This window comes from Panthera onca, chromosome A2 (assembly GCF_046562875.1).
Source record: "Panthera onca isolate mPanOnc1 chromosome A2, mPanOnc1 haplotype 2, whole genome shotgun sequence".
In the NCBI taxonomy this organism is placed as follows: Eukaryota; Metazoa; Chordata; class Mammalia; order Carnivora; family Felidae; genus Panthera; species Panthera onca.
In genome coordinates, this window is record NC_138340.1 from 63,074,883 (window position 1) to 63,087,498 (window position 12,616).

At 57.6% G+C, this 12,616-nt stretch overlaps 1 protein-coding gene across 1 annotated transcript in view; it reads right to left on the reverse strand.

The window, feature by feature from the left end:
• Positions 1-12,616, reverse strand: part of TNS3 (tensin 3) — a 217,308-nt gene that overhangs the window by 180,083 nt on the left and 24,609 nt on the right. The gene's annotated exons all lie outside the window — the stretch shown is intronic.

Below are 12,616 nucleotides of genomic sequence, written 5' to 3' on the forward strand. Positions count from 1 at the left end.
CATCAGACTTGATTACCCACGCCTTTGGCTGGAGGTCAGCTTGGCTAGGATTTCAGACCTCTCAGAGAATGCCAACCCAGGGGCTTAACATCAAACCTGCCGGCTCTCAGGCTTCCAGGATTTTAAAATCCTGAGTGTCGTTCACTAAACCTGCATCTGTAATGCTCAGTATTGAGGGCAGTCTGCGCAGCTAACCAACAGTGCGTTTGGGGTAGAAAGAAGGAAAATTCCAACACAGAAAGGTTCTCTTTCCAGTGCACCTCTTCAAGCGAGGAAAGCAGGCAGCCCTCCCTGCTAGAGATGGCTGAGGACCACGTGGGGGTCCCAGCAAGCTCGCAGCTAATGATTGGGGTCCTTCCACAGCTGGGGGGCTGGGATCCCCGCTCTCTTCCCCGCCTCACCATCCTCAGGACCGTCCAGCTGCTGGACAATCACATCCCGCTTTCTAGAGTCCTGCTTTCCTCTCTGGCTCTGCGGCTTTAGAAAGAAATTTAAAACCCCAAGCGTGGGAGGTGAAGGTGACCCGGAGGGTCCGGGCAGAATGTCACAGGAAGAGGAAGCCGGACACCTGGAAAGTGGAAGGGTCACTTAGCCTGAAGGGCAGCCCAGAGCCGGGCTGGATGCACGGACAGAACAGCTCGCTTCCTAAGCTCGCCAGAACCCCCCCCACCTGCCTCCACGGGACTGAGGGGACACGGCTGTCACTGTGGAGCAGTGGATCTCAGCTCACTGGCCTGCCTCTGTGCCCAGCCCAAGAGCCATCCTAACCCCCACCCCCACCCCCCACACACCACAGCTCAGCCCTGCGTGGTTCTAACACTCTGTTTCGCATCTCTGATTCCGTGAGCAACTCCAATGCCTTAGCGCCGGGAGCAGTCGGGGTGGGCTAGAGCTAGGCCTTTATGGCTAACACATGTGCGAATTCCAGCCGCGGATTCAAGGCCAGAATTAACCTCTCGGGTTCCGGCACTGAACACCCATCTTCCTGTTTCTGCAGGGAAACAGCAAAGCTCTGACTTTCAGCCACACACACACACACACACACACACACACACAACAACAACAACAACAACAGCAACATAACAAACAGCATCACACCATTCGTATGCAGACACCTGTTTATTCTCATGGCTCCCACTCAGCTTAAGCCTCTCTTCATTCATTCATTCATTCATTCACTTCCAAGATTCATTCATCACTATTTTTCTGGGCTGCATTCAGACTTGTGTTTTTTGCAAACGTTTTTCAGTCCTGTTTCTGTTAAAAAAAATTTTTTTTGAATGTTTATTTAGTTTTGAGAGAGACAGACCGACCACGAGCAGGGGAGGAACAGGGAGAGAGGGAGAGACACAGAATCCGAAGCAGGCTCCAGGCTCTGAGCTGTTAGCACAGAGCCCGATGCGGGGCTCGAACCCACAGGCCACGAGATCATGACCTGAGCTGAAGTTGGACGCGTAACTGACTGAGCCACCCAGGCAACCCTCTCAGTCCTGTGTCTACTATACGTCCCTCTCCCCCACTGAGGGACGCGGGACCTGAGGTGCCATCTGTGCCGAACTTGTTTCTGATTCCCCGCCATCTAATACAAGATGGGGTGCCAACCAGCATCTAGGGGCTGAGCTGGAAGCACATCATTCTGCTATCTGAAAACACTCTTTCCAGAAACCAGCTGGATCTGCCTCCAGCCTTCCCCATGGACCCAGCAGAGGTGAACCCCAGCCACCAGCAAGTGCCCCCCAACGTGGTCAGGCTCCCTGATCTGGAGGCAGGGCTCCACACTCTGTAGGGGGCAGAGGACCCCCTGCAAATGGCCAGCAAGTGCTCAGGAGCTCCAATGCCCAAGATGCTCTTGTGTTCAAAGGGACACCCCAAAACCCCTCTCATTTGAAAAGTCCACCATTCATAACATCAGTGCACTTTAGTACTACTCGTGGGTCAGACGTACGTGGTACGTGTCACGGGTGACAAGCAGTAGGTGAGAATCAACAGATGAGACCAGGGGCTTTGGGTCCGAGTCCAGAACATGACAGCCCAAGTGAGTCCCCCCAGCACACGACACTGGGAGCCCCGCCATGGCTCCCCACTTTGCCGGCTGGCCACTGCTCCAGCCCCCCTTCCCCGGGCCCTCCTGCAGCGTCCCCCAGACCCAGGCTCCTGGGCTCTGTGCCCTGGCGGGTGCTGGGGCCCCCCTCAGGGCTTCCCAGAGTTTTCCGATTCTCCTTTGTTGAGTGGAAAGTACAGCCTTTCCAGGCTCAGCCCAAGACCCATCTCCTGCGCGGCCTCCCCAACTGCACACCACCCCTCACACCCAAGCCCACCTCAGCCGTGGGCCTGACTCTGCAGCGCGGCCGTCTGAGCCTCGGCCTGGGCCTGCAGGGTCTAACCTCCGTCTGGGGTTTTCTACACAACACAAGCGGGGGCAATAAATGCTGGGCAGGAATGAAAAAAACCCGTTTCTCTGCATTTCCATGACATCAAGGCCAGCTACTCCGTCCGTCTCAGCTCACCGTCTGGCCCCCTCGGAAGCCAGCTGAAACGTGGGGTCTGGGGGCAGCGGAGTCTGGGGGTGCTGGGGAGCCCAGAAGCCAGGCCAGGCCCTGACCTCCAGCCTGCAGAGGACAGACCTCAGGGGCTCCAGGGTCCACACCGCGAGGGCAAACTGCAGTGCTGGGCGTCAGACCGGAAGCCAAGACCGGACTGGGGACGGGAGCCCAGGACGAGGCCAATGCCGACACAGGATTCGGGGCTCCCTGGGGGAGGGCGGGAGTGGGGTCTGCTCCCCACACACCCCCGCACCCACACACTTACAGAGCCGTCCAGAAACACTGGTGGAGCCGCTGTGTGCCTGGCATGGCTGGGAGAATGCCCACCGCTACCCCCGATGGCAGAAACACCCCCACAGGTGCCCGAGGGGCCGTGGGTCCACTTGCGGGAACGTCAGATGTTTCCCAAGCAGGAAAGAGCCAGGGACCAGAGCAAGGTCACAGCACACAGCATTTCAGTGAACTGAAGGGACCTGGGTGGCAGTAAGGTCGGGCCAGGGGATGAGCGCCAGTGTGGGGGTGGAGAGCCTGGTCCCAGGCCATATTGTCGCAGGGGGGCCTGACCCCAGCATCAGTGGGGAGACAGGAGCTGCATGAACACCGGGTCCCGGGGGCCCCACGGTGCAGCAGTTTGCAGTGAGGGCAGAGGGAGGCAGGTCGGAGGGGAGGGCCAGGAAGCTGCTGGATGTGAGGACCGGGGAGGGGTGTGGGGAGCGAGGACATGGAGGAGGGCGGTACAGGAGGAAGGACCAGGGAGGCATCAAGGGCAAGAAGAGCAGAGCCCATCCCTCGCTAACGGGGACAGGAAGAGTCAGGAAACGCCGTGTTGCAGGCCTGAATCGGATGCTGGTCTGGCCCGTGGTTTCCATGGAGACACAGATACAGACAGAAATGAAAACTGATGTCAGTGTGCACACACACACACATCCACATCGGCACATGCATCACCCCACACCCCAGCTCTGTCCACGGCGAGGAAGCAGCCCCCAACAGCAGTGGCCACACCCGGCACCCAGGACTCGATTTAAAATCCTACTTCCCAGGGCTCCTGGGGGCTCAGTCAGTTAAGCATCTGACTCTGGGTTTCAGCTCAGGTTGTGATCTCACGGTTCGTGAGTTCAAGCTCCACATCGGTTCTGCACTGGCAGCTCAGAACCTGCTTGGGATTCTCTCTCTCTCCCTCTCTCTCTCAAAATAAGTAAACTTTAGAAATGAAATAAACTAAAGTTGAAAAGAATAGAATTAAAATAAAGTAGAAACGAATAAAATAAAGTAAAATAAAGTTGAATAGAATAGAGTGGAGTAGAGTAGAGTAGAATAATCGTATTTCCCGGTAAAAGAAACCAGGGCTCCTCGCAGACATGGCTGATTTCAGGTGTGAGTCAGGGACAGTAAAAACGAACCTACAATACCTTGTTTTTATTCTGCGGCTTTTTTTGCCAGAAAGTAAGGAATGCTCACAGAATGATGGGGCCGTGTCTCGAGGACACAAGAGCAGCCCCGAAGAGGCTGGCAGGACCAGACACAACTTGAACATCAAAATAAACAGTGATGACAACTGGGAATAAAGTTGGACCCAGGAGTCCTGCTGGTAGAGATGAGGGAGCACCCTGAAGGTCCAATGAGGTGCCCACGTGGTCTCGAGGCACCTCCTCATCTGGAAGGACAAGGGGGGACGGGCTCAGAGGTAACTGGGGAGCAGGGCATTAAGTGTAAAGTTCAGCTTCCACGCGTCGTGGGAGCTTGGAGAGGAAACCCATCACCTGCCGTTCAGTCACAGTCCCCCTCTGCAGGTGGGTGCATGGTCTCAGAGTACCTCCCCTCACTGTAACGGGGCAAAGGGTGAGCCGGCCAGAGAAGGCTGGCCACGCCCCTTCGGCACAGGGTCAGAGCGACCAAGACTTTGGTGGGACCCGTCCCCCGTGAGAGCTCGGCTCTAGGGCACAGACCGACCCTGACCCGAACGGGGGTGTAGGGCCCCAGATCTGCGGCCCCCGGGGAATGGATGGATCCTGGATGGGTCCTGCAGGGGGCCCACCAAGCACTCTGGGCAGACAGCTCGTGTCTTCACCCCCCTCCCCAGCACACATGAGACTGTCACAGGCCAGGCATTGGTCCCTGCCGGTCCACAGCTGGCCCATGGCTCGATGACCCTGAGTGCCAGGGAGTCTCCCAGAGCCACCTACGGCACTTTGAAAAGCACTTGGCCTCTGATGATGTTAGAGGCTCCAGGCCCAGGGTTTTCTGAGGCCAGCGAGAGGCTGGCAGCTCTCATCTGCAGCGACCTCTGGGCACAGCCTTCTCCCCTCGTGCGGAGGCAGGGACGCCGGCCATGCTGGAGGCTGGTCTCACACCTGGGCCTCCTCCAGCACAGGCCTGGCTCTCAGGACCTTCCTTCTCCTCCTTTCCCTGCTCCCCCTGCTCTGTGCTGCCCACGGGAGGGTGGCATGACCCAGTGGGCCCTGAGGGGTGCTACCCACGGTCCACTTCTTCCTGACTCGGCATCACTGAGGAAGCCCCACATGCCCCTCTCACTGCTAGTGACACAGCTTGTGCCCAGACAGTACCAGGAGGGGGAGAAGACGGGCCGCTGGACAGAAGGAGAAACTGAGTCCCAGGGTATCCAGAGATGCATGGGGACCCAGGAGAGACAGAGAGCTGGCTTGCAGTGTCCCCCAAGGAGCACAGATGCATGACCCCCTGGGACACGGGGGACAGGATCAGACTGAAGTGCTGTGTGTTTAGAGCCTGACCCTGGAAGATGCTTAAAGCAGCAGGTGTGACCTACTCAGGAGGGCGCCGAACCGTCAGGGGTTCCTTCTCCAGGCTCTGTCCTTCACACCTGCCTTTCTGGAGAAAGTCACAGCAGGTGCTCAGGAACCCCATGGGGAGTCACCTGGCCTGGCGGAGGCCATACAGCCCGGTAACCAAAGTGTCTTCCAAGTGACTCCCTGCCAGAGCTCACAGCCCACTCCCCACGTCTGGTGGCTTCTTCCAGAAGCAAGGTGGTGACCTCTGACACCCTCAGCACAAAGGTTTCTGCTGATGCGGAGAGAGTGAGCGCCTATTCTCACGTCCCCCGTGTGTGTCCTACCCACCCTCGAAAAGCACGGAAAAGGCACTTTTGCTACAATGGCGACCTCCGAGGTGCAGGCATATGCCCCCCCCCCCCCCATTCCTGCTCCAAACCAGCAGCTGCTTCAGGAAAGAACTAGAAGTTCGGGACGAAGGGAGGTGGATCCAGGGCCGCTGCCCCCCCACGCAGGCTCCAGCCGCCCGGACTACTTCTTCCTGTCGCCACGTGGCGACCGGGATGAGGACAGGATGGGAGGACAGAGGAGGGGCCAGGCGAGGCGGGGAGGTGTCTTTGCTGCTGCACCTGCCCAAGGTGGGGACACGAGGGCGGGGAGGCTGCACAGACCCCCGAGCACCACGGACGCCTGGCCCTGAGGTGTGCGGGCTCCTGCCCAGCGGACGTCACGGCCTCAAATGCAAACCGAAAAGGCAGAAGCAAACCCCACTGGGCGCCTCTTCCCTGCGTCCACCCCAACGGGCACAGAGCACATCCTTCATCAGGTGACAGCGGACCCCCGCCCGGGAGTCCATCTGCAGGAGGGGCCGGATGGGAAAGGAAACAGACACCAAGTGTTCTTGCCTCTGCACGGAGATGGCCCAGGGGAAGGGGAGCTGGGGGCCCTTGGGGAGCCTCTCTGCCACCCACACCCACAGCCTGCCTAAAGCCAAGTGCCCCGGCCTCTGGTTGGCACTCACGGTCCCCATGGAGCAGACCCAGGGCGGACAAGCCCGCAGCCACCCCATCCTGTCCCAGTTACCCTGGAGGCCGGGTGGGGGGCCAGCGAGCGGCCTCTGTTGAGCACGGGGAGACAAGGCTGGGGGGTTGGGGACTTGGCCTCTGCTCCCCGATGCTCTCCGCATCGACACTGCCTCCAAGTACAAGGAAACTCCTGGAATCAGCTAGTTTCTGAGCAAATCCACCAGGCCCATGAATGCAGGATGGGACCCTTCAGTTCCTCCCCCAAACCCAGGCTCTCGGTACGCCCCCCCCCTCCACAGTGCTCCCCACTGCCAGCAAGCTGACGGATCTCAGAGCGAGTTCTATGTCCCACCAAGGAAAATCGATGTCCCTGTCCAGGCCTGGTGGCAGGTCTCAATACGCCAGCTGTGGCTGGACATTCTCCGTCCCCCAGCAGGCCGGTTCTGGGGGATGCGATCTCCTGTTTCTCAGAGGTAAATGGAGTCTCCGGGAAGTGAACCTGCCCCACCGCCTGGGTAGCCCCAAACCTGTGCGTTTCCCCAGGCGGGTGTAAGGACAGGGGACCCAGGCCCACTGCCCATCCGCAGGAGCGCATGGCCCAGCAGCCCTCGAGCTCTCCAGGCCCCCCGTACGCCTCCCCCGGCCGCCCCTCCCCGGCTCGGGGGCCTGGATCCCACTTTGAGGATGAGGATTCGCGGTACGGGACAGGCGGACAGCGCCCCCCTCCCCCAGCCACGCTTGGGTCACCAAGCTGCGTCTGGAACACCCTCGGATTACCCTCGGCCCACCCATAGGGGTCTGATCTGCAGCCGGTGACACCTGGCACCCCAGCACACGCCCTGCTGTCCCCCGTGGCCTGGAGCATCACGCCCCAGGAGGCTGGACCCACACAGGCCACACAGACGCAGACGAGACCGCGCTAGGCTGCGCCCTGACCCTCTCTGCTGCTGGCTGTGTGTCCACAGGTCTGCTAGCAACCACTCTGGGCCAGTTTCTTCACCTGCCGACAGGGACGGCAGCATCACCACCAACCTCCACCAGTCAGAGAGGCTGACTCCACGTGCCTTCCTCCCCCTCATTCAGAGGGTCAGGCCCTTAACAAACAACAGAAAGATAAAGTCGAGGCATCTGAGGAAGTGTCACTGTTGACCCATTTCTAACTCTTTATTCCTGAAGTTTTTAAAAAGGCCAAAGCGGTTTGTGTTGACTGCTGTCACTGTGAGTCCGTATTCTTATTCCTGGGCAGGTGTTGATGCAGGGCTGGGGGTCAGGGGAGATGGGGACTTTGGGACCGCTCCCCTGGTACCTGGTGCCCCTCAAACCCAGGGAGGCCAGGAATCTTCTCTCTCTCCCTCACAGAGAAGCTGTGAGCCCACCTGGCCCCCTGCCCAAAGGGAGCTGATAACCAAATCCTGAGGTTTGAATTTCCGAAGAAGGCAGCCTGTCCTTCCCACAGATGGGGACTCGCCCAGTTCTCATGGCCCATAGCCTCGCTAAGGCTAAATGGTCACTGATCAGTCTCCCACCTGAGCCACCGTCCAGGGATGGCCTCTGTCATTCACGCGGGACCCAGGCCTCACTGTTCTGAGCTGGACTGAGCCTCCCTGGGGACAGCTTTTCATTCATCTGGCTCCTGCTGGCTCCGGGGCCCTCGAGCATCAGCCCATGGGGGCTGGGCGGTGCGTCTGCCGGGGACTGCTGTCTGTCCCCCCACTTCCAGAAAGGTCAGTCATGTTGCATTTATAATTTTAAAATCTTCGAGTTAATAAATAAAGCTTTTACATTCTATACTTTTGACAAGTTTAAAAGCTTTGATTTTCAAATGAATGCTCTGTATTAGAGTCATAACGCTTATACGATAAATAAATTTATTTTCACTCTGGAGTTACCAGATCTTAAAACCAACCAACACTCTCATTTTTACAGCTAAGATACATAAAAAAAATTCTTAAGTGCCAAAATTTTGGTTCAAGTGCTTTCTCATTCAACTTATGCATCTAGAAGGCATCCAATCTACAAATCTTAATAATCACAATTAGATGAATTTCAGGCTTGGTTCTTTTTTTTTTTTTTTTTTTTTAATTTTTTTTTTTTCAACGTTTTTTTTTTATTTTGGGGACAGAGAGAGACAGAGCATGAACGGGGCAGGGGCAGAGAGAGAGGGAGACACAGAATCGGAAACAGGCTCCAGGCTCCGAGCCATCAGCCCAGAGCCTGATGCGGGGCTCGAACTCACGGACCGCGAGATCGTGACCTGGCTGAAGTCGGACGCTTAACCGGCTGCGCCACCCAGGCGCCCCTCAGGCTTGGTTCTTAACGATCTAGGAGCAGCCATTTACAAAAGTGCCCCAAATGCCATCATTTCATTCAAGGCCACCAAGCATGAGCCTGTTACGCCCTGGAAACCAAAGTCCAACGTCACAATGACATCATCTGGCAGATGAACTTGAAATCGATTCCAGCTACAATGGCTTACATTAACAAAGCTTACCATGGTGACCATCTTGCAATATATACAAATACCGAACCACTATGTTGCACACCAGATGCTAATACAACGTTATACATCAATTAAACCTCAATTCTAGAAAAGTAACGATAAAGGTCAGAAGAGTTTTTAATCAGTTCATTTTGGGAGAACAGAAAATCTACCGGCCAACATACATCTAGTGGGAAAGAAGGGTAGAAATGACCGTGAATTGCCTTACTGACTTCCTTCCGTGGCTAAAAGACCCAGACGAAGGAAGGTTTAACAAAACCATTAAAGAGGAAAAGAGCCCACATGCATTCTGGGCTTGGGCTTACAAAAGTACAAATTCAGAAGTTAGAGAGTATGTTACAGCACAGGATCCATCCTGCTCCCCACCCTCCCTTAGGATGGGCTATTCCACGTCAGCACCAGTCAGCACCGGGCTTCTCCTGTGGCATCACTGTGCCCATCGCACAGAAGCAGCACGGCATGTGGCTGGTGTCCCCGAGCGTCCCCCCCACCACCCCGCGGGGGCAGACACATAACCGGCCGCACAGGTAACTGACTGTGGGTCAATAAAGACAGACCAGGTTTGAAGGTGGCGGTCACTGGAGGCCACACCCTGCGGTCACACCCATGTAGTATCTGCTGCCCTTTGATTTCTGATTAGCTGACGGACAGTGATTCACAACGACCATTCACCCACCCATCATCCGCTCCCCAGTTTACTATGTGGGAGGGACCAAGGGAAGACAGCGCCCTAGGAGGGGTGGTCCCGGAGGCGCCGGGGGCTGGGCTCAAGGTTAGACTTGACCCCTGCGAAAACAGGGAGGCTTGTAGCCAAGGGAGGGAGCAGCAGGGGTGGAGACAGGCACTGGTGGGGACCTGCGGAAATGCCTGTGGGAAGGACTGAGGCAGCTCCAAGGGGTCAGAAGGACTCTGGCTGCGCTGAGGACTAAGGGCCATTCAGGGCAGGAATCTTCAGAGCTCATGGGCGCTGGGGCTAAGATGGGCCCCCATGCTTTCACAGGAGGACTCCCCTAAGTGTGGGCTCGGAGGCTGTCCTCCAGCTCTCGGGGTCTCCCCCGCATGTGCACAGGGGCACGGGGACACCTGTCCTTCTACCAGGTGGCCAGGTCCAGACTGTGTACTTGCTATGCACCAGGTCAGAAAGGGGAAGGTCAGGGGCACAAGCCAAGGTCACCACCCACAAGGAGGGCTCAGTGTGGACTCCAGGAAACCTCTCCACGGGGATGCTGCATTCATTCATTCACTCATTCACTCGTTCACTCCTCTGACCACCCACCACCCTCTGTGGTCGGCACCTGTGGGTGTATAACTGCTCTGTTTTTTTTTACACTTTTTTTTGAGAGACAGAGAGAGAGAGAGAGAGAGAGAGAGAGAGAGCATGAGTGGGGGAGGGGCAGAGAGAGAGGGAGACACAGAATCTGAAGCAGGCTCCAGGGTCTGAGCTGTCAGCACAGAGCCCAATGAGGGGCTTGAACCCACAAACCGTGAGATCATGACCTGAGCTGAAGTCAGACACTCAACTGACTGAGCCACCCAGGTGCCCCCCCCCTTTTTTTTAACTTTTTTTTAATGTTTTGTTTATTTTTGAGAGAGAGACAGACAGAGCATGACCGAGGGAGAGACAGAGAGAAAGGGAGACAGAATCCCAAGCAGGCTTCAGGCTCCAAGCTCACAGCATAGAGCCTAATGCAAGGCTCGAACTCACGAACCGATCTGCAAGATCACAACCTGAGCCACAGTCGGGCGCGTAACCGACTGAGCCCCCCAGGCGCCCCTAGCCGCTCTGTTCTACGCACACAGGAGCTCAGCTGCTGCCCCAAGTGCAGGCCACCCAGCTCGTGGACACCCTCAGCAGCTATGCCCTGAAATGAACACAAAGCAGGCTGCCTCCTGCCTGGAGTCCAGCCCCCCGCCCCCGAGGGACCCAGCTCTCGTTCCCCCAAGGTCCTCACCAGCTTCTTCCTCCCTGCACTACTGTCCCCCAGCAGACGCACACCCCAGCTTTAAAGACAGCCCTCCTTGGCCGCACCTCCCTTCCCTGCTGCTGGCTACAGTGCCCACTACCCACCGTCCCGTTCACTCCAGGACCCACAATAACAGCCCACCAAAGCTCCTACCTGTCCCCAACCAGCCACCGCGGTCACACCCACAACTGACTCTGCTCCTGTCAGAGGTACCTGACGGCTCCTTCCTCCCTGGTTTCCATGACCCCGTGTCCTAGACCCTCCCCTCGCACCAGACGGGCCCTAGTTCCCCTTGGGGGCCCTCTGCCCCTGGTCACCACTAAGTGTCCTGGACCCTCCCCTGCACACGCCCCACTGCTGTCCCCTCCAGCCCTTCCTCCTGAATACTGAGCTCTGGGTACCACCCACTCCTCACCCCCACTGGGCTGTCCCAAAGGCAGCATTAACCTCAGCCCTCCCAGTCAGAGTTCTGGATTTTCTCCCCAAACATGGCCCTGGTGTCCAGGACCACCACCCTGTTCCAGGCACCAGCAAGCTGACCGTCTCCTCATCCGCAGGCCAGCTAGATGCATCGTCGTAACCAGGGATCAGGACATGACAACCCTCTGGCACTCCCCAGCTTTTGCAAGGACCCCTTTAACAAAAAAAACCCGGTGTCCTGGGCCCATAGACCCCCTGAGCCAGCCCCTGCCCACCCGGACCTGCTTGCCTCCCAGCTCTTCTCTAACCTGCTGGGCTAGCTGCTGCCTCAGGACATTTGCACACGTGCTTCCCCCCCCCCCCTCCACCCCGCACATACAACTGCAACTTCCCGTTGTCTGTCAAAGCACAACCCCTCAGGCCTTGCCTGACCCCCTGTGGAAACAGTCCACCACCTCTGCCCACGCTGGCTCCGCCTTCCACCACGTTTTCCTTCAGGTCCCTATTACTATCTAACATCAATGTGCACAGGATGGGCAGTCAGCCCACACACCCCTCACTCTGAGGGCCCAGCCTAGAGGCTGCGTCTGGCTCCTCCTGGCAGGGAGCCCACCCTGTGCTTTGGTCTCCGTTCTGCCTTCCGTTTGGGGGCATGTGACCACCAAACGTCCACACAGGTCTCCCCAGCAGAGCCTGCTCAAGACTTGGTCTGTAACCCAGACAGAAATGGAACCACTTGGAAGGTTCTGAGCAAAGGAATGCCATGATGTGACTTGAAATGTTTAAAAAGGTTCCTCAGGCTGCCCTGTGACCAAGAGACAGGAGATGGAGGGGTGGCAGGGTGCGACCCAATGCCCCTGGCCGGGGACAAGGTGGCTCACGGATGGCACCAGGCAGGGACAGGTGTCCGGGGAGAGGCAGAGGCAGGTGGGGGGTGGACAGCCATGGACAGGATGGTCCCGTCCCACTGCGGTGTTCACACGGCACTCGTGAGATCACGAGGCCTGGGGATGGGCAGAAGGGATGGATGAGGGATGGGGAGATATGGGGCGGGACTCCGCACAGCTGCGGTCAGCGTCCAGAACTTCAGCCAGGGGCCGGCGGTGACTTGGGGTCACACCTGGAAAGTGATTTGACCCTATGTGATCTGTCCGGAGAGCCACAAAATCTGCCCTCGCTCCTGGCCCGACCACCGCACCCCTGCGGGCCCAACTGAGGGCTCTTGAGACAGAAGCACCAGGCGCCAAGGGGTGACCACACCATTGACAGCGGGAGGCACCCGAAGTCCACCCACGAGGAGGATACGGTGTCCCCAGCACCTAGTCCAGGGGACACATCCTACAGACAAGGAAGAAGGAGCCTGTGAGCAAATCCATAGTTGGAATCATTATGTAAACATTAATCCTCTCCTCGC